Source organism: Sus scrofa, chromosome 10 (assembly GCF_054392235.1).
Source record: "Sus scrofa isolate SSC_HxYL_T2T_F1_AM1 chromosome 10, Sscrofa_HxYL_maternal_Yorkshire_Landrace_v2.0, whole genome shotgun sequence".
Taxonomy (NCBI): Eukaryota; Metazoa; Chordata; class Mammalia; order Artiodactyla; family Suidae; genus Sus; species Sus scrofa.
The window spans coordinates 3,301,870-3,324,137 of NC_139392.1; the positions used below are offsets into that span (position 1 = coordinate 3,301,870).

General features: G+C 49.1%; 1 protein-coding gene across 13 annotated transcripts in view; it reads left to right on the forward strand.

Annotated features, from left to right (window-relative positions):
- Positions 1-22,268, forward strand: part of LOC102166310 (uncharacterized) — a 671,646-nt gene that overhangs the window by 22,260 nt on the left and 627,118 nt on the right. Inside the window, exon 3 of one of the 13 annotated variants that reach the window (XR_014817237.1) lies at positions 361-498. The exons of the other annotated variants lie outside the window; for them this stretch is intronic. The gene's annotated coding sequence lies outside the window, so the exon portion shown is untranslated. The remainder of the gene's footprint in view (positions 1-360; positions 499-22,268) is intronic. 13 annotated transcript variants of the gene reach the window in all.

The following is a 22,268-nucleotide window of genomic DNA, read 5'->3' on the forward strand; positions in this document are numbered from 1 at the left end:
CAAGTCTCAGAGCTTCTGAGACATACTGACTCTTGATTCTTTATGAACGTATACCAACACTTCCATCTGTGGAAGATAACTTAGGTCTCGTGAAAATACATCCGTTCCTCAGATCTACGCCAGATCCTGTAACATGCCACCTGTTAAAATAACTTCATCTATGCGTTGCCCTTGGTTTGAATTAGTCTTTTTACAGATATCCTTGTCTGCTTTACTCTGTGTGGATACCTTATCAGGCTCCTAAAATAAATGTGGAACTTCTTGAAAGCAGAAGTGAAATGGATGATGATGAATGATTCATGCAGTCATGTAGGTTTCATAGTAGAATTTCTCCTCCAACCCTGGTCCATTGCTTCCTAGGTAGCAGATGCTCCATAGAAATGGCCAGATTGGTCATGGGTGAAATGAGAGCATTGGATGAAGCGATGCTTAAGATCCTTGCTGACTCTAGGGGACCGTGCCGAAGGTGAAAGTGAAGTGCAACCGTGGTTCTTAGAGGTACATAGACGTTGGAGCTTTGAAAAGGAGATAAAAGAGAAACCATGAGTGTGGGCGGTGGTGAAATATGATTATGTTGAGTTTTTTTTTTTAAAAAAACATTAGCATTTTTCAAGCCGAACTTCTATTTTTGGATATCTTTTCATGTGATATTTACTTTTTGATGACTCTTCAGGCTGGCTCTTTGCACATGCAGAAAGTCCCCTTGTTTGGGAAGAATGTGCTGAAAATAGAATCCCCTAGTCCGTGGCTGGTCATAAATTTCCACTGGCTGCCAGTGTTTGGTGTTTTATTGTAGCGTTATCCGCCCTTGTTTTAAACTTTGCACACGCCTAACATGTTGGTCTTGGAGGGGGATTTGCTTTGCTTGAGGGGAAACACTCTAGTGGGCTATTTTTGAACCCGATTTGACATTTAGACTCGGAAATACTGTCTTTCCAAGATACTTCTCCCGGGATAAGCTTGCAGCACAGATGCAGAAGTACACGTCGAAATCTTAATCATTCGCTCACATGATCTTTCAGAGAGACTTTCCTGCCTGCAGACTTTGCTTCGTGTAGATTAAGTGATGGGTACAAAATAAATACAGAACGGGGGGAAGTATACAGAGTTCAAGGACTCAAAATCCTCCCTTGCTCATTTACCTCAAATTCTCGTTTTGAAGGTTCAGGAACACGGGAAAGACACACGTATGAAACTCCCGGAGACGCTGTTTTGCTTCAGCTTAATGATGCATCACATCTCTGCTTGTTTTTCCACTGCGACCTCAGTGAGGTCTGTTGGCTCACATAAGAGGTGGCAGCTAGGTACACATGAGCTGCTTGGACGGTTCCACCCAAGAGAGGAGATGGTGGTGGGATGTGGAGAAGACAGCTGGAGGGAGAAGACGAAGGCTGCTGTCCCAGGGTAAAAGGGCAGGAGTGGGGAAGCTTCATCTGAAGCTGCTGAAGCAGAAACCCTGCTGTGCACTTGTCCAGAAGCAGCACAGCCTGGGGAGACCCGCAGCGGCAAGCAAAGGCCACCTGGAATTCCCTGGTGGCCTAGTGGTTAAGGATCTGGCATTGTTGTTGCTGCTGCGGCTGGAGTCACTGCTATGATGCAGGTTCGATCCTTGACCTGGGAATTTCTGCATTAAAAAAAAAAAAAAAAAAAGAGCCCTCGGAGTTCCCATCGTGGCTCAGTGATTAACGAATCTGACTAGGAATCATGAGGTTGTGGGTTCGATCCCTGGCCTTGTTCAGTGGGTTAAGGATCCAGTGTTGCCGTGAGCTGTGGTGTAGGTCACAGATGAGGCTTGGATCCAACATTGTTGTGGCCCTGGTGTAGGCCTGTGGCTACAGCTCGGATTGGAACCCTAGCCTGGGAACCTCTATCTGCTGTGGATGCAGCCCTAGGAGAGACCAAAAAAAAAAAAAAAAAAAAAAAGGCTCGTGCCACCTGCAGAAGAGGAAGGCACCAGGACACGTCTCTTGTGTTCAGTCGAATTATGTTTTTGAGAGATGGCCATTTCTTCACAGTGAAAAGTAGCCACTAAACTGACCTGCTGGAAGTCTTTGTAAGACACAGTGGTTCAAGAGCTCTGCACTTCTGCTTGGTGCATTTCTTCTATCTGGGAACAGTTTTTTTTTTTTTTTTTGTCTCTTTTTGTCTCTCTTTAGGGCCACACCCGTGGCATATGGAGGTTCCCAGGCTAGGGGTCGAATCAGAGCTGTAGCCACCGGCCTACGCCAGAGCCACAGCAACTCGGGATCCAAGCCGCATCTGTGACCTACACCACAGCTCACGGCAACACCGGATCCTTAACCCATGGAGCAAAGCCATGGATCGAACCCGCATCCTCATGGTTCCTAGTCGGATTCGCTTCCACTGCGCCATGACAGGAACTCCTGGGAACCTTTTTTTTCTCTGCCTATCTTACACCTTTTCCTCCCCAGCTGGGGGCTCCTAAGCAGTCCCTGGAAGCTCCTTTCGCTGAAGCCTTTCCTGATCCCCCTTTTCCCTGTCCTTAGGTAGAATTTCCGCTTCTGTTTCTGAGCTGCTCCTCACTGTACACGGCAGATGTGCATAGCTCCTCTAATTCTTCAGTGCCTTTATTTTCTATATCTCGCTCCTATTACCGCTTCTGCCCCCATTAGGGCAGGGACTGAGTCTCCCTCATTTCATATCCCTGGAATTAGGAACAGAGCCTGTGTCTCTGTAGGGGTCACTGTCTGTTCGTTAGAGGCGTGCATAAAAGGAGGGAGAGTGGTGGAGCAGAGGCTCAGGGAACCAGGCTGCAAGGGTCAAAGGCTTCTGAGGCTTCACATGATAGATATGAGCATTGGTGGTCACCACCCTACAACGGAGTCTTTAAAACCCATCATTGCCCTCGGTCGGGGGTGTGGAGCGTGTGTGATGGGCATCCCTTCGCTGCTCCTTTGAGGAATCCCACTATGAGTGTGATACCTACCTGGGCTTATCTGCTCTCCCCCCAGCTAAATCCTGTGTGATCCCATAGAAGAAAGGAACAGTATCTTGTCCTCTGAAAGGGTTGCGAATTTGCATGTAAATTTATTCACTAACCTTCACCAAATATTTCCTGGGTATCTATAATGTCCCGGATATTAGGCTACCCCACACGAGGGGTAAAGGATTCTATGATTTGTAAAATCTGCACAAGGCATCGTTTTGCCTTTGAACTGCCCAAGAGGGAGTTCCCATTGTAGCTCAGCAGGTTAAGGGCCCAACATTGTCCCTATGAGGATGTGGGTTCCATCCCTGGCCTTGCTCAGTGGGTTAAGGATCTGGGGTTGCTGCAAGCTGTGGCATAGGTCGAAGATGTGGCTTGGATCTGGTGTTGCTGTTGCTGTGGCTGTGGTGTAGGCCGGCAGCTGCAGTTCTGATTCGCCCCCCAGCCTGGGAACCTCCGTATTCTGCAGGTGTGGCCTTTAAAATGGAAACAGAGAGAGAGAGAGGGAGGGAGGGAAAGATAGAGCAGGAGAGAGAGAGAGAGGAGGAAGTCCCCAAGAAAAAAATTCCAGAGAGTGATTGACCGGTGCCCTCCATATCGGCTTTCTGCTCTCATTACTGGTCGGAACGAGTTCCGCAGGAAATCTCTCTCTGCTCTGGAAGGTATTTGGGTTCATAGGAGAGCGTATGGGCTTTGGAGGCAGACGGGTCAGCCTTAGCATCCTTTGTCTTCACTGAGCACTCTAGGCTGATTTACTCCACATGTATCAGTGTCCATTTCTTTATCAACCAAAATGGTAGTAGCTTACTGGGGGTTGGAATAAAAACTAAATGAGGTAACGACCGTGTGGATGTATCCAGGGAATAGGAGCCTTCGGAAATGGCAGGTGTAATGAGTATTGTTACGCTTTCCCGTAGAGTCCTGAGAGAACGTCCCCTCCGCAGACCTGGTGCTGGTTTTGATCAGCGAGTATCACTTGCACGTCTAGAACAGGCTCCACACATAAGCTTCTGGAGAGGCAGGGCTGGCATGTTGCGTACTGGAAAAATACCTCGATGGGGAGGAAACACTGAGCAGAGAACACCCAGGCTGCCGTCATTGGTACAACGCTGCGATTTCCTCCCTGGGGTCTCGGGACGGCTGCAGGCCAAGGGTGGGGAGTGGGCGGGAAGGTGGCAGAGTGCACGTAGAGAGTCGGGGGTCCTGGTGACAAGGAGGGACTGGCCAAGGAGACTGAGGAGAGCCCAGGGGGCTGGGAGAAACCCTCCGCAGGGGTGTTGTGGCACCCAGATGAAGAAGGGCCTCGAGAAGGAGGCTGGTATTAAAAAAAAAGAATGAAAATTTGCCATTCGAAGCCACGTGGATGGTGGACCTGGAGAGAATGGTGTGAAGTGAAATAAGTCAGAGAAAGACGAATACCGTATGACCTCACTTATATGCGGAATCCCAAACCAACCCGTGAATAAAACAAAAAAGCAGCAGACGCACGGAGACGGAGAACAAGCTAGTGGTTCCCACTGAGTGCGGGAGGCCGTGTTCAGGTAGAGGCAGAAAGGATTAGCGTGGGTGACAGAAAACGCGTGGAACTTTCAAAGATTGTCAAGAACTACATTATTTAAATTTAATTCAATTTAAAAAAAAAGAGGCTGGGGTTGCCTTTGTCAAAAAGCCTTCCTCTGATCTTCTTGTACTGCTCAGAGATCACACGCAAACACAAGGGTTAGAGCTCATAGAAAAGATCGTTGTCCTCGATAGGGACGAATTAATACTGAGCTCTCTCGCTTGCTCAGAAACAGTGCCTTCGAGCGGACCAGTGTTGCAGCCGCCCCGTTCTCCTTCTTTTGCCTGTTTTGTTCTGGCTGGTTTCCCTTGTAGTCATGAGTTCAATAGGTAGGGAAGATGCATCAAAGGCAGAAAACAAGCCCTGAAGGGACTCTTTCCCGTCCATGTGCTGTCTTTTCAGGACTGGCTCTGGAAAGACAACAGGAGGAGTTAAACAAAAGAGGATGCTTTGGTACAGCTAAGGAAAGCGCTGTTTGCTGAAGGACCCTGCCTGCTTTGCATCCTTTCTGTTGCCAGGAGTGCCGATAAAGTGCCGCCCAGCAGCACATAAAAATTGCACAGTGGGGAGGTGGCAACTGCATCTTGCATTTATTAACTAAAGGTTTGTGCAAATGATTTCCAGGCTTTTCCTAACCCTAAACCTAATAACCCTTTTTGGTGTTAGAACAGCCTCTGTTTGATTTTTTAAAAAAATCTGTCCTTCTCTACCCTTTCTCCTGAGGGGATAAAGTAACTCTCCGGATTAAATCTAATTTTGTTTTGAGAATTCTGACGCCTGTTGGGATGACGGGAGATGGCTGCAAGGTTGTCCAGCTGCAGATGGGAGTAGCTGGGCTCAAAGGGAAAAGAATCACCAGCCCCGCTGTGGTGCACTTAATTTCAACCCATGAGCCCTTCTTAGGATTGGGGGTCATTTTAAATCACTTTGAAGCCTCATCTCTTAATTAAGGGTTTCAGAGTCCTCTGCTCAACCTGTCAGCACCTAGGAAGAAAAGAAGCCTGCTTTGCTTTCAGATTTATAGGTTCTCTTTCTAGTTCTGTCTGTCGCCTCCCTCTCCCTGAGTCTGCATTCCAGCTCTCCAGTCCCCCGCTTCGGGGCCTTTGCTGCATCCTTTCCGGGAAGCTTACACAAGTTGTCCTCAGGTGGAGCACCTGCTCAGGTAGCTGTGTTTTTCTTTGGCTCTGGGACCTGAGCGGAGGGCCCTTTGGGAGGGCCAGCAAACATGCTAACGTCCTGGCTGGTGCCATGGTGCAGGACCTGCGTCCCTGGGGAAACCACCCAGCCCCATCGTTTGTGGTTCCAAATGACACTGGGTGGCAGGACATCCCCACAGCCGCCTGGGGCCTGTGCTTCCAGCCAGTGAGAGCTGCCTCCAAATCCTGTTTCACCAGCTCTTCTTCTGCCAGGTAGCATCCCCTCTCTCCCTGGAGCCCCCACCTGGTGAGGCACCCAGCACACCTTTCAGAGGTAAAGGCAGGCTGCTCCCTTGCTCTCTCTGAAGGTGCCTCGCAGTTCCCACCCCCCTCAGCTCAGTTCCCCTAATCCTTCCTCACAACTGGTCTTCCCTCTGCTGCTTCTTGCTCCCTCATGTTAGTTTTCTGTGCTGCAGTAATGAAGCATCATAGACTTCGGGGGTCAGAACCACACTTAATTGGTATCACACAGTTTCCAAGGGGCGGGAGGCCAGTCACCCCTCAGCCACATCCTTTCCTGGGGTCTCAGGACCCTGCAACCAGCCATGATCAAGGTTGGGGCTGCCTTCGTGTCCAGGGCTCTTCCCATTGTGCACAGAGCCCGTCTCCCGAAGCTGCAGGGCTCGGGGCGCTTTGCTGCCCAAAAGCCGGTGGCAGAGCCTCTCGGAGCCCACGAGCCTGCCCTTCTTGGAGGGCCTGCTGGACGAGCTTGGCCCTCCCAGGACAATGGCCCGCGCTGCGCTCTAAGTACCTGATGAGGGACTTAGACCTTCTCTCCATCGTTGCCACGTAACATGGTGTAACTGGGAGGGGTCACCACCTCCGCAGGCTCCTCCCATACCGGGGACCCAGATCTGCCCTTTGTCCATCCATCACGCTATTGACCACATCCTCCGAAACACCACTTCCCAGTTAACACCTTTTTGCTGAACGCGTATTCTCACGTGGGTGAGAAAACCTCACCCACATCCTCCCTGATCCCGCTTTGCGGGCTTAACCACAAATTCCACCACCCGCTTGGCCCATGTGACCCCCTTCGGCATGTCCAGCTCTCGCACCTGCCTGATCGCTTCCTCCTCTGGACGCAGACTCCCCACCCGCCCAAATTCTCCTCCCCGCCTCCCCGACCGCTTTTGAAAGGGAGACTTTAGAAGCCAGAGCCAGATGCCTTAGATCTGCGCCCTCACCCCGTCATCCACCTGCGCTGCCCGCGTCTGCGGCCGCATACCTGCCTCTGCCCGTCCTTTGGGAGGCGCTGGTCCGTGGGAAGCCGGGCCAATCCTCCGCATGTGCCCTGGGCCCCTTCCCTCCCCCGCTTGGGGACGGTGCCCCTGCAGCTGCCTCCCCCTTACGCTCTGCGGCCAGCCTTCCAGCTCTAAAGGCTCACTCCTGATTGCTGCCTCTCAGACCCCAGCCACAGCCAGTGAGCGCTTGCCCTTCTCAGCACCGGCCCGTAGGAATCGTCTGTGTGCATCTGCCTGACACAGCTGTCCACAGGCGCCCTTCCCTCCTTTCTCCCTAGAATCCACTGCAATCAGATATGCGCCCCCCACCCCCTAGGAACAGCCCTTGCCGCAGGCATAACTGGCCTCTTTTTTGTCACATCCGGTGATCAGTCCTCATCTCACTGAAGCATTTTGCACCCCTGAGCACAACCTCTTTTTTAAAAAAATTTTTTTAAAATGATTTCTATTTTTTCCATTATAGTTGGTTTACAGTGTTAATTTTCTACTGCACAGCAAAGAGACCCTGTCACACATATATCACAAGTGACTAGATATAGTTCCCAGTGCCCCTTCCCAGGATCTCATTGCTTATCCATTCCAAGTGCAACAGTTTTCATCTGTTAACCTGAGACTCCCCGTCCATCCCACTCCCTCCCTTCCCCCTCCCCCTCAGCAACCATATGTCTGTTCTCCAAGTCCATGAGTTTATTTTTTGTAGAAAGATTCATTTGTGCCGTATATTAGATTCCAGATATAAGTGATATCATATGGTATTTGTCTTTCTCTTTCTGACTGGTTCCATCCATGTTGCTGCAAATGGCATTATTTTGTTCTTTTTTATAGCTGAGTAGTATTCCATTGTGTATATATACCACATCTCCTGAATCCATTCATCTTTTGATGGACATTGAGGTTGTTTCCATGTCCAGCTATTGTGAATAGTACTGCAATGAACATTTGAGGTGCATATGAAATGAATGAAGGTTTGTCTGGATACAGGCCCAAGAGTGGGATTGCTGGGTCATAGGGTAGTTCTATGTATAGTTTTCTGAGGTCCGTCGACACTGTTTTCGTGGTGGATGTACCACAACCTCCTTCTTGAAACCCTTTCTGTGGTTTCCAGGATACCTCCGTGGATGGCTCTCCCTGTTTCACGGTATGGATGATAGCCCACAGTTAAAGGTAGGAAGGCGAGGCGCAAGAGAATGTGTGCAGTGTGAGGATTTGTGGAAAATTACGTTTTTGCTTGTGTAGTTGCTCCCTAGAGAATCTCAGTGGCCGGGGACAAGATTCAAGTCCTTTCGTGTCTTTGGACTTTTCTTCTTTTGCCTTTCAAAGATATTACCTATTCAAAGTAAATGAAATTAAAAGCACACAAGCCAGGCGTTCCTGTTGTGGCTCAGCAGTACGAGAGCCCAGCTAGTATCCATGAGGATGTGGGTTTGATCCCTGCCTCGCTCCGTGGATTAAAGGATCCAGCGTTGCTGAGAGCTGTGGTGTAGGTTGTAGACTCAGCTTGGATCCCATGTTGCTGTGGCTGTGGCTGTTGCATAGGCCAGCAGTTGCAGCTCCAATTCGACCGCCTAGTCTGGGAACTTCCGCATGCTGCAGGTGCGGCCCTAACAAGCAAATAAAAAAAAAAAAAAAAAAAAAAGCACACAAACTGGAATTCCCACTGTGGCACAGCAGGTTCAGAACCTGACATAGTGTCTATGAGGATGCTGGTTCGATCCCTGGCACCGCTCAGTGGGTTAAGGATCTGGTGTTGCTGTGATCTGTGATGTAGGCTGCAGATGTGGCTCGGAACTGGCCTTGCTGTGGCTGAGGTGTAGGCCACAGTTGCAGCTCAGATTCGACCCCTAGCCTGGGTACTTCCATATGCCATAAAAAGATATGGCCATAAAGAGAAAAAAATAAATAAATACACATGATCTGATATAGGAATTCGTTGGCTGGGTTACGGCAGAAGTGGTGGCCACCTGCAGTTGCCAAGTATCCAAGGCCATCAGCCTGTTTGCTGGAGTCACTGGGTGGCTTGGTCCCTGCGCAATGGCACTGAGATTTCTGGTGTAGAACACACTTCTGGCAACAGGACCAACTAAACAATTTAATTCTGTTAGTAAAACAATGTCAAGGGGAAACTGTTCATGAATTCCTTTTTTTTTGCCTGTGGGAAAAGGAACACATGAGAAGGCAGAATTGCATGAAGTAAGAAGTGGTCATGAACTTGACCTACTCTAATTGTTGTAATACCAGAGAAATGGGAAGGGAGGAAGGAAGAATCCACCTTAGAAGGGAAAAGAAGGTAAACTAGCTTGACGAAGATCCAACTGAAAGGAACCTTGAGAGTATATTAATTTTTAATTAAAAAGGAGACGGAATTCATATTGCCTTTTTAATTAAAAAGGAGATAGAACTCTGAAATTTTATTTCAGAGATTTGCAAAGGCACAATATTGCTATTATGTGTTGCTCATAAACTGTGTCGGTCTTTTGTTCTTTATTTCCAAGTGAAAACACATGTTAATTCACAAAAAGGGCTGCATTTCAGCTCCTTGGTATTGTGTTGGATTCTGGTGGGGGTGTTGAGGTGCGTGTGTGTGTGTAGGGGGATGGGGGTGTGTATAGGGGGACATGGGTACAGTACAGGTTTTGATTCCTTTTTAAAAAATTCATGGGAGTTCCCGTTGTGGCTCAGTGGTTAACAAATCTGACTAGGAACCATGAGGTTGCGGGTTCGATCCCTGGCCTTGCTCAGTGGGTTAAGGATCCAGCGTTGCTGTGAACTGTGGTGTAGGTTGCAGACGCGGCTCGGATCCCGCGTTGCTGTGGCTCTGGTGTAGGCCGGTGGCTACAGCTCTGATTCGACCCCTAGCTGGGAAACCTCCCTATGCCGTGGGAGCGGCCCAAGAAATGGCCAAAAGACAAAAGACAAAAAAAAAAAAAAAAGCCTAAATGTCTCCCTGAATCACGGGAAGTTTTTTCTGATTTGGTCCTGTGCGAATACTCACTTCCTTTTTCCAACCCGAATTGGATCCTCTGTATTATCTGTTCCAGTTTTTTGACTTGAGGGATGTGACAATAAAATAGCCATTTCCTTCTTTATCTAGAACCCTCTTTGCTGATCCCAAATGCTCAAGCCCTTTTAATTTGTGTCCATTCATTCATTCATCTAGGGATCTAGGTGGTGAGGAGTTGGGGGGCAGCGCCAGGCTTTAATACCTGGAATGCTAGGATGCCAGGTGCATAGCCAAGGAGTCGTTAAACTTTAGGCTGTTTTTATACACCCCTGGGGCCCATAAGGAGGTTGGTGACACTCTTCTATTGTAATGTAGTCTTGGTCACACACAGGGTGTGTTGAACCCTTAGGAAACTGTCTTTGGGGACAGTCAGAGGAATTGGGAAGAGGGGAGAGCATGCTACTTGCCTTCAGATATTTTAAGGGTGAGAATAAGGGTAAGAGTTTAGCCTTGTTCTAAACACCAAGGGGTAACATTTAGACCAAGTGTGGTAGATACTGGAATTCAGACCAGCGGGGACATGAAATTGCAGGAAAATGATTTCTTTCCAAATGTCTGAATTCCCCCAGAGACGGAATTGTAGGCAACTGTTTTGGAAGGCTCTAGCACAGGCCGGACAGGTTTCACTTTCAGGATGATCAGAGGAGATGACACCTCACATCTCTGTTTTCTCTTTACGTTCTCGGATAGTGGCTTTTGACCTCTCCCGAGTCTTGCGTTCTTCCTCGAATCTAATAATAGGTGTCACTTCTCTCCCCAGAAACAAAAGCACATGTGACACTATTTCCTCCTGTACTAGCTATTAAAAATAGATTCAGGAGTTCCTGTCATGGCGCAGTGGTTAACGAATCCGACTAGGAACCATGAGGTTGCGGGTTCGGTCCCTGCCCTTGCTCAGTGGGTTAACTATCTGGCGTTGCCATGAGCTGTGGTGTAGGTTGCAGACATGGCTCGGATTCCGTGTTGCTGTGGCTCTGGCGTAGGCCGGTGGCTACTGCTCCGATTGGACCCTAGCCTGGGAACCTCCATATGCCGTGGGAGCGGCCCAAGAAATAGCAAAAAAGACAAAAAAAAAAAAAAATAGATTCAAAGAAAACAACTCTGAGGGGGGACCGCCTAGGCCCCCAAAGATAAAAAATTGAAAACCACTGCTCTGAATTATTTGTTTCCAGAGGGTTTGAGTAATTAATGGCTTCATCGGAAACTAAGGATGCTTTTAAATCATGCTTCAAGAAATAGCATTTTCCTCTAAACTCATTGAAACAAAGCACCCTTGGTCTTTGAAATTAATTTGTTTTTATGGACTTTGCAACACATAGGTCAGAAACAATAACAGATTAAATATTTATTCATTGGGAAGCCTTTTGGAAAAGTAGAAATCTAAATTTAGTTGATTTTGAGTGCTTTTTATAGATTTGACTACAATGTTCAACTTTGCTTATTTTCTTATATGGTCCTTATGAGACTTCTATGAGGCAGGCAGAGTATTTACAATCACCTCACTTTACCAGTGACCAACCTGAGCTTCAGAGAACTTAACCGATGGCCTGAGATCAAAATTAGAGGGAGCCTGTATCTGATGGAAGGTCATTCATAACTGGATTCAATTCCTGGTTCAGACGCGGGATCTTAGGGCCATCAACACCTCTTCGCCCAAGTTTCCTCATTTGTGGACGTGGGGTCTTGCTAACACTCACCTCCTAGAGGTGCTGCCCACCTTGAAAGGAGATTCGTGGCTTTCGTGCGTATCACAGCTACGTGTAGGACATGTGTCCTGAGATACTAGATGTAACGTGCTTAGCACAAAGGCTGGCTCAGAGCAAGTGTTTATTAAAAAGATAGTTAATGATAAAATTAAAGCAGGAGCTAATGCTTTAGGCTTTGTATTCTGCACTGCCTTCCAAGACTTAACTAATACTTCTCATAAAAGACGAATATTAGTTGTAATTAAAAGGGGGAAGGGACTGGGAGTTTGAGGTTGGTAGATGCCAACTATTGCATTTCCAATGGGATAAGCAATGAGGTGCTGGTACAGGAACAGGAAACGATATCTAGTCTCTTGGGATAGATCGAGATGGAAGCTGACATAAGAAAGGGAAGGGGTGTGTACGTGTGTGACTAGCTCACTTTGCTGTGCAGGAGAAAATGGCACAACATTGTAGATCAGCCACACTTCAGTGAAACTTCAAAAAAACGGAAAAAAAATCTAGTTTTGTGGATTACCCAGAAACGTGGTAGGATGCAATGGGATTATCAAAAGTGTTGTTTGTTACCAGCGTCATTTAACCATCTGTTTTGGTTATCTAATGCTGCATAACAAAATACCTGGGAAAAGCTAGTAGCTTCAAGCAACCCTCTGTTCCACGCCTCACTTCTGTCGTCAGGGTCTCAGGCCGGGCGCCTAGGAGAAGACTCATCTCTGTTCCGCTCACCTGCAGCAGCTGTGTTTCAAAGACCAAGGCCAGAATCACCACACCTGTCTTGTGGGTGATGCTCCGAAGACTCACACAGCTGGGGCCTGGGCAGTGGGGCTCCTGGTGTGTCTGTGTATCTCCAGGTGGCTTCTCACTGTGGTCTTTCCAGGATGGTGGCTTCGGGTAACCAGACTTCCCACACATTGGCAAACGCTTCCTAAGGCCGTGTCCTGAGAGATAGGTCCTCTTTGCAGCCCAGCCACAGGAGGGACCCATCATATTTTTTTTGTGTGTGTATCTTTTTGCCTTTTCTGGGGCCACTTCCTGCAGCATGTGGAGGTTCCCAGGCTAGGGGTCTAATCGGAACCGTAGCCACCAGCCTACGCCAGAGCCACAGCAACGCAGGATCCAAGCTGTGTCTGCGACCTACACCACAGCTCATGGCAACGCTGGGTCCTTAACCCACTGAGCAAGGCCAGGGATCGAACGCGCAACCTCATGGTTCCTAGTCGGATTCATTAAGCACTGCACCACGTTGGGAACTCCTACAGCATCATATAATTAGAAGCAAGTCACCAGGGCTGCCTGGGGTCAGAGGGAGAATTGCACTCCGTCTTTGCCTGAAAGGTGTAAAACCACATGCTCACCAGGCTTCCTCCTCATCTTCTTGTTAGTTAAGAGCACGGGTGGGTTATTGTACGTATGTTGGACGCTGGACGCGGGGAGCGTCTGTACAAAAGAGGAGACTTTGCATCTGCCCTCGGTGAGATTACGGTGTGTGTATGGGGTGGGGAGAGACTGCCTTCTGAAGCATAGATCACCAGGAGTAAAATGTTCCGCATGATAAACTGTGTCTCCCCTGAGGAGGCCAGTTTTCCAGCTCCAGTCCCACTGCTAAGGTGCTGTGTGTGCCCTTGGCCGAACCCTGCAGGCTCCCTGGGGTTCCACGTCTTTGTCAGAGCGGACAGAGGGGGCACAGCCTGTGCAGGGAGGGAGAGCCCTCTGCTACCTCGTTGGTGTTCCTTTAAGCGACTCATCTGTCAAAGAGGATTTCCACTCCAATGCCAGTTCCTTAAATTTGTCGTCTATGTCATACGTGGCAGGTGCGCTCCAGGCACTGCAGGAGAAGAAGCAAATGAATGCTTGTGCCCTTCATGGACGGACACGTCTGTGCTACGTATGATAGGCATGTGCATACAGTCTTAAGACACGGGGATAGAAAATGTGTATGTCTTTGCAGTCGATGCAGGTGATGCCAAAACGACATGAAAGGAAACACTCGGAGACTGTATATCACCCCTAACACAGTCGCAGCTCTGAGAGACATAGATGAGATTTAAGTGTGTGTTCAGCCATTGTCCGCCAAATCCTTGTCTGCAGGGACTGACCCTTGGGGGTCATGGACACCCACTGTTTTCCAGGCGGCAGACTTGGTTGTAGTGGGTTCTGTCATCACCTAGTTTGGGTAAGTGAATTTTCCTCACTCCCCCTACATGCCACCTCCTTAGAGTAACAGCCTTGAACGACTTTGTAAGGATCCTTCCCACTCATGAACAAGCATGGATTTCCTGCATTCTGATTTTTTGTTCATCCCGTTCTGTGACTCCAAACACCTTTGAAAAATGCACATTTATTGAGTGTTTCCAGTGTAAATGCTTGGATATATTAAGAACGTCTTTTTTTTTTTTTCCCACCTTAACACGTAGGTTTGTATATCTGGTCATGCTCCAGAGTGGCAGAACCCTGGAATTGTAATATATAAATCTGGACCCCAGCTCAGCTTGCCTCTCTCCCTCCCACAAAGATACCATCATACAAAACTATATTTACAGGTGAACCAATTAAGAATTAAGGATGTGTACAAAAGTAGGCGAGATAGCCAGAAATACTAGTGCAAGAAAGCTTTGGGGAAATGGGTACCGTTGTCTGCACTGGAACCTGGGGGCAGTGAATTATGTACCGAGTGAGGAGAAGCGAAGCAAATCTCGGTGCCGATTTTAGGGAAAGCAGGTATTCCAGGGGAAGAGTGGATGGGAAGCGCTCTTAGCCTTAATATTGCAAAATCTTAATTTGCAGCCACCCGTCTTCTGCCATGTGGATTCAGAGCCAGGAGGTGAGGGGAAAAAGTCTCTAACAAGCAAGAACAGCTTTTAAATAGAGTCTTCTATTGAATAACCCTAGGCAGCAAAAAGAGAAAACCCCTCTTAGAAGCACGCCTGTGTACCGCACCCAGACTTTTTTAGATTGCAAGGTGCATCACATGTATTTCTCCAAAATAAAAAAGTGCCTCATTGCATGTGTCCCTGGACATTATTAGAGTGTTTCATTGGTTGCCACTCTGATGGTATCTATGTCCCGGGCTTCTCCATTCTTGCCCTTTTAAGGTCCTTCTCTGGCCAGTTACAGCACTTCTGGGCCCAGGCCCAAAGTCTCCGTGATGGGTAAACATTATATTCCCATATAAGAGGGATGAGATAGAATCTTTGTAGGCAGCACTGCTGAAGAAACCGTCCATTAGGTCCAGGCAGGCTGTGCTTGAGGAAAATCCGTGCACGATGCTAAGTTAGAGAACAACCCAGCCCTTGTAACCTGGCAGAGAAGAGGCTGGCCGGCTTCGTTAGGTGGGGAGGAGGGTCGTGTCGGTCAATCCTCGGATGGCCGTGGGCCGTGAAGGTCCTGAGCCCACACAGGGCTAAGTAAGATGCGGCGTCTAGCAAAGGGCTGGCAGGAGCTGGGTCACTGCTGGAGCCCAGGTCTGTGGGCCGTGGAGTGTGGGCTGGCCGGGGGTGGGGTTGGGGTGCCTGGTGGCCCGTTCAAGGCTGGTCTAATCCAGCATGTGCAGGGAGGGAACGGGGTTGGGTGGGAGGCAGGAAGAACCACAGAGAGAACCTGAGAGCCAAGTGCGGAAGGAGATGGGGAAGGAGAGGATCAAGTCACTGCACTTGAACCCTGCTGTGTTTTAGACTTCCTGCTGTGCTTCAGCGGAAACGAACCTGGCTAGGATCGGGGAGGATGTGGGTTCCATCCCTGGCCCCGCTCAGTGGGTCGAGGGTCCTGCGTTGCTGTGAGCTGTGGTGTAGGTTGCAGACGCGGCTTGGATCTGGTCTTGCTGTGGCTGTGGTGCAGGCCGGCAGCTGCAGCTTCAGTTTGATGCCTAGCCTGGGAACGTCCATATGCCTCGGGTGTGGCCCTGAAAAGCAAAAAATCAAAAAATCCCCCAATACCCCCCCCCCAAAAAAACCCCCACAACCTGCTGTGGGGAAATGGGTATGTTATGGATTTGGCTTAGGGTCTCACCTCCTTGATGTGTAAATAGTACATTTTATTCCCTCTGCCCCAAGGCTATTTCCAGTGGTACTCCTTCAGCCAGCCTTTCTGGCTGGATGACAGCTTCCTTTTTTTTTTTTTTTGTCTTTTTCCCATGGCATATGGAGGCTCCCAGGCTAGGGGTCTAATCGGAGCTGTAGCCGCCGGCCTGCGCCACAGCCACAACCATGCGGGATCCGAGCCGCGTCTGTGACCTACACCACAGCTCACGGCAACGCAGGACCCTCAACCCACTGAGCAAGGCCAGGGATCGAACCCGCAACCTCATGGTTCCTAGTCGTATTTGTTTGCTGCTGAGCCACGACGGGAACTCCGACAGCTTCCTTTAATGACGTTGCAGGCCCAGTCAGTGCCTTTTCCATCATTTTCTGTATTCACGGTCCTATTTCAGTGGCTCTCGGGGAAGCTCCTGGGGGCGGTGGGCAGGGCCAGTGCGGCCGCAGTGATCCCGCTCTCAGCAGGGCCCTGGGCTTGAGGTTCAGGCTCTACAGTCGCCACCTTGATGTTCTCAGGGATGACGTCTTTGAATTTGTGCTTGGAATCTGATGCGACAGGGTGCCCGAGGCTTGGAGCTTCAGCCCCACGTGGGAGGTGCTCTGCCAGGCCTCAGGCCTCGTGAAATGCTCCCCTCCCTGCTGCTGCCCAGTGATGGCTGCTGTCATCTGTCCCCAGGGGTCTGGAGGAGTCGCCGAGCCCAGGGTTTCCACGCAGGGTACAGGGCCCTGGGGTGAGGGGACGCAGGCGGAGTGAGCCTCGCCTGGCCTCCCAACTCAGATCCAGTGCTGAGGTTGCAACACCCTTGAGGGGTCCAGCAGCCTCGGGAAGGGGACCCCCCCAGCCTCAAGCCCCAGTGCAGCCTGCACCCTGTTTGGGCCCCTGGAGCCTGTGAGGGTCCCTGTGCTTGAAGAAGAGTGACGTTAAATACGAATAAAAAAACCTCCATGACAGGTTGACAGACCCTGGATGAAAGGGGAAAGCTTTATATTTTAGTACCCTTATGGGTGATTTTTCTTGCTTTTTAAACAGGGAGCCTCATATTTTCATTTGGCATTGGACCTTAAAAATTATGTCACCAGCCCGGGTTGTTATATATGTATATTTTTCTCTTTTTGTGGCCGCACCTGCAGCATATGGAATTCCTAGGCCAAAGCCAGATGGAAGCTGCGGGCAGGGCTTGTGTCACAGCCATGGCAGTGCCTGATCCTTAACCCCCTGAGCAAGGCCAGGGATCACAGCCACAGCCTCACAGAGACAATGTTGGGTCCTTACCCCGCTAAGCCACGATGGGAACTCTGGTTGCTGCGTTTTAATCCTCTTATCCCTTTGCAGTCCCTAATCTTGTGTTCAACTGAGTGCGCCCCCACCTTCTCTCCCCTGCTCGACCCTCCGGCAACTCTAGTTAGGGTGGAGAAGGGGCAGGTTGGCTCTGGGGACATGCTGGGGATGAAGGGGATGCTCTTTGCTTTCTGTCATTCCTTGTAGTTCCTCTGGCAGCTTGTCTACAGACTTGGGGCTTGCAGATGGAGCCCTCCTCCACGATCCTGGTGATAAGGGACTCAAGCCCAGGGAGCTTTTCTAGGTAGTGGCCCTCTCTCCTGGGACCTGGCTGCCACCCTGGCTGACCTCTAGTTGGCAGTCTCATGCAGCATCCATCTGAAGTAGGCAGGACTCTGTTGCACCCACCTTGGCCCCAGTCCCTCCCCTGTGGTCCCGACCCTGGAGCCTCAGGCTCAGGCAGGTACCATCTCGTGTGTCCGGGGAGTTCCTGGCCCTTCTCTGCCTCGCTCGTTCTGCCCTGAGCTCTACTGGCATTGGGGCCAGTTGGCCATTCTGTTGGCTCAGAGAACATCCAGCTGGGCAACAAAGTGCCACTGTCACCATCTCTCAGTTACATGAAAACTTCAGAAGCACGTCTCTCCTCTTGAACTTAGACCTCAAGTTTTTGAGACAGAAAGCAGTTCAAAAAAGGCTGTCTGTCGGAGAGGCTGGCCTGTGCTCTGCAAACACCGTATTTCTCCCTCCATCTCCAGACAGCCCGGATCGTCCTCCCTTGCCGAGGAGGGGCTACGTGTAAGAGTGCAGCCCTCTTTGGACTTAAGTTTAATCTCTCTGCTTCCAGCAGAGCACCAACCCCTCTTCCATCCCTGCCGTCATTTCCTCACCTCCCTGGGCGGGAAAAGACCTTGACTAGCAGCCCTCACAAAATCCCATCATCCACAAATAGCCGTAGCATTTTGCAAGCTCGGCAGTGAGTGTACGCGTCACCGTCATTCATAAACATCTACTTGGTGTCTGCGGTGGGAGTTCCGTTTACGGAGAGTTGCAGGTAGGTTCCTCTCCTCGAGAGCTTTTCAAATCAGGTGGGGAGAAGACACATAAATCCGAAGCTAGCGGGGCAGTGCAGTGCATGATCATGTGTAGGAGCTGCTCAAAGAGTGGTCTAGGCAGCAGGAGTCGTGGAAAGTGGGAGAGGAGAGAGTCTGGCGACACGGAGTGTTGGGGCAGATGCGGGGCTGGGAGGTCCCTGCACACAGTAGAGCCTTGAGGGTACATACGGTTTGGAGAAAGTGCTCTTCAGAGAGGAAAATAACTAAACACCAGAGGGAGTTCAGACCGTCTGTTGTGTTTGAAGAGTATTCTGCAACACACAGAACCTTTATCCATCTTTTCTTTGAAGAACTTCCAGCCACAGAGGTCCCATCATGGCCCAGCAGAAACAAACCTGACTAGTATTCATGAGGATGCGGGTTCGATCTCTGGCCTCCCGCAGTGGGTTAAAGGCTCTGGCGTTTCTGTGAGCTTTGGTGTAGGCTGGCAGCTGCAGCTCCCATTTGACTCCTAGCCTGGGAACTTCCATATGCCGCAACTGTAGCAAGAAAGAAAGAGGGAGAGAGAGAGAAAGACAGAAAGAAAGAACCCCAGCCCCTCCCAGGGGTGATCTTACCCTGAGAGCCATTCCTGCTGTAGGTGATCGCTGGGGACCCAGGGTTCGGCGTGACCCATTTTTGCCTCTACGTGATGGGGATTTGGCCTTGGGTTTTCCAAGGCCAGGTGCCTCCAAGTGTGCAAGGCAGAAGGATGATTTGTCTGCACCATCAGCACGAAACTAGTGGGCCACCCCCAGCCCTCCCCAGACACAGAGACACTCAGACACACAGACGCAAAGATACACTGTCGTTCCCAGATGGAGTGCGATCCAGATAGGGTGCCGGCCAGCCTGGGGGTCCGTTGGAACCCCCATCATGGTCGTGCTGAGTCCCCACGGATCACCTACTACAGGAATCCGGGAACTTAATCAGGAAATAAAAATCTTTCCTCCTCAAGCCCTCTCCCTGTCTTAGGACAGGCTCCCAGGAGGCAGAGTGTGAGGCGGGGACAGGGCTTCCTATAATCCGTTGAAGGTCAGCTCTTCAGGAGAAAGCTTGCAGGGACCAAGGGAAGAGGGCAGAGGGAGAGATGGGGCTGAGAAGGATGTGACATGAGGGGGAGTCTGGCCCTGGCCCCTTCCAGGGGGTGGGGGTGGGGCTGGGGCTGGGCTCTGCAGAGTGGTCCTTCCTTGAGGTCCGGGGCCAAGCTCGTGGAGCCCGTGTCAGATGGGGGCTGCGGGCTCTGGTGGGAGGAAAGGAGAGGCTCCATCCTAGCCTTGGCTCCGGTCAGCAGGGGGCTTGCTTGGAGGAGCGGTGTGGGTATGAGCTGTTCACCGCCAGTACTGCTGGCAGCTGGGTAACAGGTACAGAAAGTAGATCTGGGCAGAACTAGGCACACCAACCACGGCGTCTACAGCAGTATCAAGACAGGGATTTATTATTAGTATATAGTTCAAGGTCACTTTTCACCCGATTTGCCTCTCTGGCCCAGATTGGGCCCCACGCTGACCTCCACAAGAAATCAGGGCCCACGACAAAGCCTTCTCTTGGTGGGAACACAGAGAAGAGACCAAAGCTTTGACGTGTTTCTTCTCCTAGCCATAGGCTGATGGCTGTCCCAGGGGTGGCAGGATATGTCTCAGGCCATTCTCTGTAAACCAGGCCAGGCCAGTAGGCCCTTCAGTACAAAACAACCCCTGCACTGTGGGGCAGGAGTTGGGAAAGAGTACGTGTAGGTTTCCTCTGTTCCAGTTACACAAGCAAGTAACTTTGGCTTTGAAGTTGCAATATCTATGATTTATGGCATTTTGAGAATTGATTCATATTGAATCATTTTTTATAGTATCAGAACAGCATATTTCCTCATTAAGTGGAAAAACAAACCAAAGACAAATCTATTTTAGTCTCCTAGATTTTCTTACTGTCATTGAACCTTGAAGCTTTCTAAAGTGTAAAAAAGACATGGAATGATTTTTAAATACATATCAATTCTGATGAGGAAATGGTGGCTTTTGCTGAGTGGGTGGAAGTGAAATGGGGAAGGAGTGTGATGGGGGTGAATTTTTCCAGTTAAAGAAAAAGTCTCATTTTTCGTTTTTCAAAACATTAGTTCATTTTTCAAACAGTATACTCAAAACCGACTTGAAATTTCTGATACAATTCATTTTCAGAATTTTATACACACAGACTTGGGGATGATAGGGTACAGATCATTTGTGAGCTGTTTTTAATAATGAATATTTTAAGTTATGCAAATAGATATATTTTTCTAAAACTGCTCTTGAAATGGATGGCCTTCCGTTTTATGAATGTGTCATACTGTGTTTAATTAATCTCCTATCAGACATCACCAGGGCGGTGATGTTTTTGATTGATTTAATTATGCACAGTGTCAAAGCAGTAGCATCAGTAAATGGACTGGGTTCATATTGTTTGGGCAGAGGGTTTCCTTTGTATTGAATAAAGTTTGTAAAAGTACATCTGCATTTCAGAGCAACAAATTTACTAAATGATTATATTCTTTTCTTTTTTTTTTGGTCATTTTAGGGCCGCACCCTTGACATATGGAGGTTCCCAGGCTAGGGGTTGAATCGGAGCTTTAGCCACCAGCCTACACCACAGCCCCAGCAACTTGGGATCCAAGACATGTCTGCAACCTACACCGCAGCTCACAGCAACACCAGATCCTTAACCCACTGAACGAGGCCAGGGATGGAACCCAAGTCCTCATGGATGCTCGTCAGGTTCGTTAACCACTGAGCCACAACAGGAACTCCTAAATGATTATATTCTTGATGAAATGCCTCATGTGATGGAGACTGTGCTATCTGGAGGCACAATTTTATTTTAAAATTATCCAACAAATATGTACTTTCACAAGCAGAATTTTCCATTCCAAGACTTCTGAGGTCAAGGTAATTGGTATAATCCTTTTTTCTAGAGTAAAATTAAAATCATGCCACAATAAAGTCCTTATACTAATCAGTTGGTGACTCCTAGAAAATGATTTTTAATTAGGAAAGAACTCAACAAATGACATTTAATCATTAGCTTTTTTGGTACGTCATTCACTACTAAGAAAAATTGGGAAATACCACTTAGTTCGAAAGTCAAAATAAGCCACAGCTTTCTTCAGGTCCTCAGATGTTCTAGGGTGCAGGTGGAGAATGCTCCAGATCTGGTGTTCCAGGCTGGGGTGTCTTGTCAGTTCCTGCCTATAAGCTGAGTATGGGGCCACTGCACATTCTCTGTGGTCCTTTTACCTTAAGAACAGAAAGATGCAGAAATTCTCACGGAGTTAGGTCCAGAGCCAGGGATAATCTTAGGATTCTAAGCTTCTCAGAACACCCCCCCACCCCCCACCCCCACACACAGTTAATCTAAAACAAAATATGAAAGGCTCTGATTCCAAACTCTTGCAGTAACAAACCACCTTGGATTTCTCCTTTGTGTGTGTCAGGTTTTGATCTTTCATGGAAGGGCTTCCCCTAGAAGAGGTGGTGATGAACAGAGTTTTCACGCTGGAAGGTAGTCAGCCTTTCAAAGAAAAAGAGAAACAGTTCACGTAGCCACATCCAGGTTACTGGCGAGTAGCACAGGAACTGCAGTTGTGACACATGAACGATGCAGAATCATGGGCAAAGGAGGGGAGCATTTTTTTTTTTCTTAGCACAATTACCCTTTTGTTTTCATTTTTTCACTCTTCATTTATAGAGGAAAGGAGGAAGTTGGGGATGGTGCTTGCAAGAGAACTGGGGTTGTGTAGGTTTCTCATTGGCTGAGTTGTAGCAATTTCTCATTGGCCGGGTCATTGCTGCCTGAGGAGAGAATCTTTCATCTTCCTGCTGGGTTATGTAAGTCACCTGGAAAGAGTCGCTCCCCCTTCAGGGCGTCCTGACTCCCTTTGGAATGAGGCTTTCCTTTATTCATTTTCCTAGTACTCTGTGATGCAGTCCTTTCTTTTTCCAGAGAGTACCCTGCAGGCTAGATGTTTCTGGGGGGACAAAGAGTAAGGGCCACAGCCCAAGGTCATGCCCAGGTCGTTTCACACCCAAGTCCAGGGTGCTGTCACATCCTCACCAATCTCACAGCTATTTTGCTCTAAAGTGTATGAATTTATGATCATCCATATGGGAGTTTCTCTTACTAGTGGACATGATGACAAGAATCCTATAAATTTGTCATGTTTTGGGAGGTTGCTTGAAATTGGCA